The following is a 6,971-nucleotide window of genomic DNA, read 5'->3' as shown; positions in this document are numbered from 1 at the left end:
AGCTGACCTGTTCAAGGAACAGGAGTCGATTTTTAGGTATGGTACTACTTCCTTGATGGTCCTGAACGTTAATCGCAGAAGTGTAATCAAAAAGGCTCCTTTGTAAAGGAGTACGTTTATTTAGGTCAATTACCCACAGGGCACCCTGATGATGAGAAAGAAATTTACAGAAGAATAAAATTTTGTTGGAGTGCATACGGCAGGCATTGCCAAATCCTGACTGGGAGCTTACCACTGTCCTTGACAAGAAAAGTGTACAATCATTGCATTCTACCGGTGCTAACATATGGGGCAGAAACTTGGTGGATAACAAAAAGCTTGAGAACAAGTTAAGGACCGTACAAAGAGCGATGGAACGAAAAATGTTAGGCCTAACGTTAAGAGACAGGAAGAGAGAGAGAGAGAAAATGTAATAGATAAAATGAAATTTTAGGTCCTGTGGTTGGGGCCCCTAGTCCAGGGCTCCACTGGCACGAGAGCGGTGCGGATCAGAGAACAAATGGTGATAGCCGATATTATAGTTGGCATTAAGTGGAAAAAATGGAGCTGGGCAGGCCATGTAATGCGTAGGATGGATAACCGGTGGACCATTAGAGTTACAGAATGGATACCAAGAGAAAAGAAGCGCAGTCGAGGACGACAGAATACTAGGTGGGGTGATGGTTAGGAAATTTGCAGGCGCAAGCTCGAAGCAGCTAGCACAAGACAGAGGTATTTTGGGATCCCAGGGAGAAGCCTTCGTCCTGCAGTGGACATAAATATAGGCTGATGATGATGATGATGAATCAATAAGGCAACCGAGCTTGAGGGGCTCCATTTTTCTTACATTTCCGACATTGCTGTGCTGACTGAAAGTCGGTTAAATGATGGAAGTTTTGACAATCAATTCCTGCCTGCCCGGTACAATGCACTCCTGAAAGAGCGCAATGGTTGAGGTGGTGGCGTCTCTATTATCTACAAAAAAAGTTACGAGTTTTCAGGATGCTTGATGTGTCAAATGTTGAGTGCATTTTTAGTAAAGCTCATTGTGGTCGAATCAGGTACATCATAGGCGTGATGTACAGGCCCCCTTCCTCTTCCCTGTCAGTTTTGGATGATTTAAGAATTTACATGAACACGTATATAAAACCTGCCGATCGGATAATTCTTGCTGGCGATTTCAACCCGCCTAATATTGACTAGTCCACAACGTCCGTCGTAAACCATAATGACAAAACAGGTGATACTATGTTGCATATAGCATTTGCTTTTGATTTACCTCAAGTTGTTGGCGAGTACACTAGGATACACAACAGCTCTAAATCTATACTGGACCTTTTCTTCGTGAGCGGATATATTAGCACTAAACCAAAGTGCGAAATTGTCACGGGAATCTCCGATCACCAGGCCGTACTCTTTACCTTATCTGATACTGCTATCGACAGAAATCGAAAACACTCTTGTTTCCCTGACTTCTCACGTGCAGATGACGCATCGATAATCGATGTCTTATCCTTTCATTTTGATCGTTTTTGGAAGTCTACATCAAATGTAGACGACATATGGATTTCCTTCAAGGATCTCGTATTGGTGTGTATTGACCTTTTTGTGCCAAGCATTATTAGTTAAAATGTGAGAATCCCTGGATTTCTCGTCATCATCAACATCATCAGCCTACATTTATGTCCACTGCAGGACGATGGCCTTTCCCTGCGATCTCCAAATAGCCCTGTCTTGTGCTAGCTGCTTCGAACTTGCGCCTGAAAAATTTCCTAACTTCACCACCCCACCTAGTTTTCTGCCGTCTTTGACTGCGGTTCCCTTCTCTTGGTATCCATTCTCTAACCCTAATGGTCCTCCAGTTATCCATCCTATGCATTACATGGCCTGCCCAGCTCCATTTTTTCCTCTTAATGTCAATTAGAATATCGGCTATCCCCGTTCGCTCTCCGATCCACACCGCTCTCTTCCTGTCTCTTAACGTTAGACCTAACATTTTTCGTTCCATCGCTCTTTGTGCGGTCCTTAACTTGTTCTAGAGCTTCTCTGTTAACCTCCAAGTTTCTGCCCCATATGTTAGCACCGGTAGAATGCAATGATTGTACACTTTTCTTTCAACGACAGTGGTAATCTCCCAGTCGCGATTTGGTAATGCCTGCCGTATGCACTCCAGCCCAATTTTATTCTTCTATAAATTTTTTTCTCATGATCAGCGTCCCCTGTGAGTAATTGACCTAGATAAACGTACTCCTTTACAGACTTTAGAGGCTGACTGGCGATCCTGAGTTCTTGTTCCCTTGCCAGGCTATTGAACATTATCTTTGTCTTCTGCATATTAATCTTCAACCCCAATCTTACACTTTCTCGGTTAAGCTCCTCAATCATTTGCTGTAATTTGTCCCCATTGTTGTTGAATAGGACAATGTCATCTGCAAACCGAAGGTTGCAGAGATATTCGCCGTTGATCCTCACTCTTAAGCCTTCCCAGTCTAAGAGCTTGAATACTTCTTCTAAGCATGCAGTGAATAGCATTGGAGAGATTGTGTCTCCTTACCTGACCCCTTTCTTGATAGGTAACTTTATACTTTTCTTCTGGAGAACGAAGGTAGCTGTGAAATCTTAATAGACATTTGCCAAGATATTCGCATATGCCTCCTGTACTCCTTGTTTCCGCAATGCCTCTACGACTACTGGTATCTCTACTGAATCAAAATCATTTTCATACACCGCAGGGTCTGCGCAAGCAGGCGTTTGGTGAGTTGCGCCACCATGGACCCGAGCACATGGGGGTTGGACCCTCCCGCGCTTAATAGTGCGTGGCTTAGCCGTGTCCGGGGAAAAGAGGATCCTGGGGGTTGAGCCAATGCTGAGTGCTTGGACCTTAATTTTATGATCCCTTGGTGGAGGCAACACATCCCTTTGGCCTCGGCTTCACGTAGATGGCACCCCTGGGCTGATCCACCCTGGGGAAATTGGTAGTTGCCTTTTCCTGTCTCTCTCTCCCTCCAACCTTCGTCTTTCTCTCTCCATCTCTCCTGTTTTCTCCTCACTTCGTTTTACTTCCAATCTTCCAGACAGCAATGGTTAACCTGGTGTAGTTTATCCAACCTTGGGTCTATTATATTAGGTTATAGTGCCTATGTACAGTTGGCGTCTGCGTCTCCTTCGGGTCTCGTAGAGTCCCCTTGTTGGGCTCGGTGGTGGGCGGCTGGCATAGCCTCCGAAGTTAACTAATTATCTATGAATGTTTTGTCCTTCCCTTGTCTGCCTGATCGCCCTCTTAGCAAAGTAGGGCGCACCGAAAGAACTGAACTTTTTTGGCCAACCCAATGACACCTTCCCACGATTTCACGTTATTCACAGGGAAAACCCTGAAAAGACTACAAGAATGATTTCTCCCTTCAGTGTTACCAAATGCATAACTGATGCACTAGGGCCTGGCTACAAGGTAACGAAAATGGCCAGCGGTGACCTCCTCCTTGAGATTCGCGACCAGCACCAGCACGGAAAACTCTGCAATCTCGTAACACTCGGTAATGTAAAAATCACGGTGACTCCGCACCGATCGATGAACACATGCAAAGGCGTAGTGCCTGATGGAGGCCTCCTGAACTTGACCGAAGAAGAGCTCCTCGAGGGCTGGAAAGAACAAAACGTGACACAGGTACAGCGAATAAACATTAAACGAGACAACATTGAAATTCCCACGAAGCATCCAATCCTTACATTTGGCTCCAGTACTCTCCCAGATACCCTTGAAACAGGATACACGAAAATCAGAGTAAGACCATACATTCCGAACCCGCGCAGATGTTTCAAATGCCAAAGATTCGGCCATGGCTCTCAAAACTGCCGAGGCCGACTGACATGCGCAAAATGTGCCGATCATGAACATACATCTGACAACTGTACTGGTGCCCTGCACTCTCCAAATTGCGATGGTGACCATGCAGCATATTCTCGATCCTGCCCTACGTGGAAAAAAGAAAAAGACATCATCACACTCAAAGTAAAAGAAAACATATCTTTCCAAGAAGCCCGAAAGCGTGTTTCTTTTCTTCATTCTGCAGGGTATGCTGGTGCGGCGCGTAGGGGTGCAACGCCGCAGCAGACTCCGGCATCAGCACGGTCCACAAAGAGTGTGGCCGCGGCTGTGCCACCAGCTCCCCAGGCGACAGCAGCCAGCGCTGCTGTGCCGTCCCTGAAGGAGGGTCCATCGACCTCTGGGTTGGTGGCCTCCAAGGCACTGCTTTTCGAGGAAAGGCCCGCTTGAGCGGAAGTCCAGCGGATCGTTGGAGTCGATGGACACAACCCCAAGCCAGGCAGCGCATTCAGCGCCTCCGGAGCGACGCGATTCTCGCGATCACTCCAAGAAAGACAAACCCCGGATTACGGGGCCTGGAAAGGCTCCGTAAGCCAACCTGACTAGTCTCTTGACACATAGCCCAAAAACACAAACAATATGGATACACAAATATTACACTGGAACGTGAGAGGCCTAATGCACAACCTCGATGACATTAAAGAACTTTTACACAAATACAATCCAAAGGTGCTGTGTGTTCAGGAGACACATCTTAAACCAACACAAATAAACTTTCTTCAGCAATACGCCATCTTCCGGAAAGACCGGGACGATGCTGCTACATCGTCCGGCGGTGTAGCTATAATTGCCGACAGAGGCGTTGCATGTCGGAAACTGCAACTCCAAACTCCTCTAGAAGCAGTTGCTATCGAAGCAGTGCTATTCAATAAACTAGTCACCATCGCGTCTATATACATCCCCCAAGTTACCAACTCTCTAGAACAACATTTCAAACCTTTATTGATGAACTCCATCGCCCTTACATAGTCGTTGGTGATCTAAACGCACTTAGTACACTGTGGGGCGACTCTCGCTATGATGCGAGAGGACGACTAATAGAAAACTTCCTATTCTCTTCAAGTGCCTGCTTGCTTAACAAAAAAGAACCAACATTCTGCAGCCCTACACACAAAACATTTTCTGCCATAGACTTAAGCATAGCATCCAGTACAATTGTGCCATATCTAAAGTGGGATGTGATTAATAACCCTTATGGAAGTCTTCCCCATCGTACTAAACCTTATAAAACAATCTGAGTGCTCTACACACGTTCCTCGATGGAAAGTCGACTCAGCTGACTGGACGCGGTTTCGTGAAGAAACACATTTGCCCTGGGACGATGTCCGTTCACTTGATATTGACCCTGCAGTAGCGTACTTTACAGCGTTTATTATTGATGCCGCATGAGTATGTATACCCTGTTATGATCGGCTTGGAACTGCACCTCTCAAATGTGGGAAACAAGCCCGAGCGCCTTTCCCGTGACGAGATAATCCTCTTTCATCCCCGAGGAAGCGTCACACCTCTACGACCTGAGTAGACGCAAAAGGCGAGCGACCAAAGAAGAGGACCAGAGGGGCAGGAGGTCGTCAACTTGACCGCCCGACAGAGGACTGACACTTCCACAAGTTCCTCGAAGGAGACATCGGCAGGTTATGATCTTTGTGGAAACTGTATCTCTCAAATGTGGGAAGCAAGCCCGAGTGCTTTTCCCGTGACGAGATAATCCCCTTCATCCCCGAGAAAGCGTCTCACCTCTACGACCTGAGTAGACGCAAAGGGCGAGCTACCAAAGAAGAGGACCCGAGGGGGAGGAGGTCGTCAACTTGACCGCCCGACAGAGGACTGACACTTCCACAAGTTCCCCGAAGGAGACATCCGCAGGTTATGATCTTCCTGGAAACTGTATCTCTCAAATGTGGGAAGCAAGCCCGAGCGCTTTTCCTGTGACAAGATAATCCCCTTCATCCCCGAGAAAGCGTCTCACCTCTACGACCTGAGCAGACGAAAACGGCGAGCTACCAAGAAGGAGGACCCGAGGGAGAGCAGGTCGTCAACTTGACCACCGGAGAGAGGACTTCCCCGAAGGAGACATCGGCCACCACGAGGGGATTTAAGGCCGTCCTGGTCCCCGTGTTAAACAGAACCGCTCGAGACTCGGATAGAGTCAAAACCATGCACCAATGAACTGAATACAATCTTTTCTATTTTTCATCGTCACGATGCCCGCCTTCATCACCGTCTCCTGATTCATGCGGTGACGACCCACCTCACCCGGTCTAGATTATATCAGCTGGTTGGCAGCAATGGGATACTCCACCCTTCGTCCTGGCTTCAGCAGAATGGTGAGCGCTTGACTTTCTTTGAGAACTTGCCAGGTTTTAGCTTGTGTGTTTTCTAAAACGGTGAATTAGTTTCTGTACGTGCAGGCTCCTGTTGAAAGCTTCCTCACGTCACAGTAGAGTAAGAAAGTCCTCGTCCGGGATTGACCATGGATTTGGGCAAACGGAAAAACCCTGAGTTGTTATTACTTTGTGAAGAGCTGGGAATTGAGGTCGGGAAAAGTCAGAGAAAGCCGCAGCTTATTGAGGCGATTGAGAAGTGCGGGGCTCTTGAAGACGAAATTTCAGAAGCATGGGAAGAGACAGAGAAACGAGCTGAGAAAGCTGAGCAAAACGCTGCAGTGGAAAGGCAGAGAGCTGAGAAAGCTGAACAAAAGGAAGCTGCAGAAAGAAACGAACGCGAGGAACAGAGAGCTGCAGAAAGAAAGGAACGCGAGGAACAGAGAGCTGCAGAAAGAGAGGAACAAAAGGAACAGAGAGCTCACGAACTAAAGCTAAAAGAACTAGACGTGCAGCGGGATCTGGCCAGGCAATCAGCAAATAACCTCTCAATAGATGAAAGACGTTCAGGTGAAGTAGGAGTAAAGATAAGGGATCTCATGTCATCGTACAAGGTTAACGATGACATGGGATTGTTTCTCGTTATTTTTGAACGAACCTGCGAGAGAAACGGGTTGGCACAAGAGAGTTGGCCGCAACAGATTCTGACCGTTCTTCCTGGCGAAGCAACCGAAATAATTGCGAGGCTAACGAAGGACGAGTCAGAAGACTATCAGAAAGAAAGA

Source organism: Dermacentor silvarum, chromosome 1, assembly GCF_013339745.2.
Source record: "Dermacentor silvarum isolate Dsil-2018 chromosome 1, BIME_Dsil_1.4, whole genome shotgun sequence".
Lineage (NCBI taxonomy): Eukaryota > Metazoa > Arthropoda > Arachnida > Ixodida > Ixodidae > Dermacentor > Dermacentor silvarum.
Note: the sequence above shows the minus strand (reverse complement) of the source record.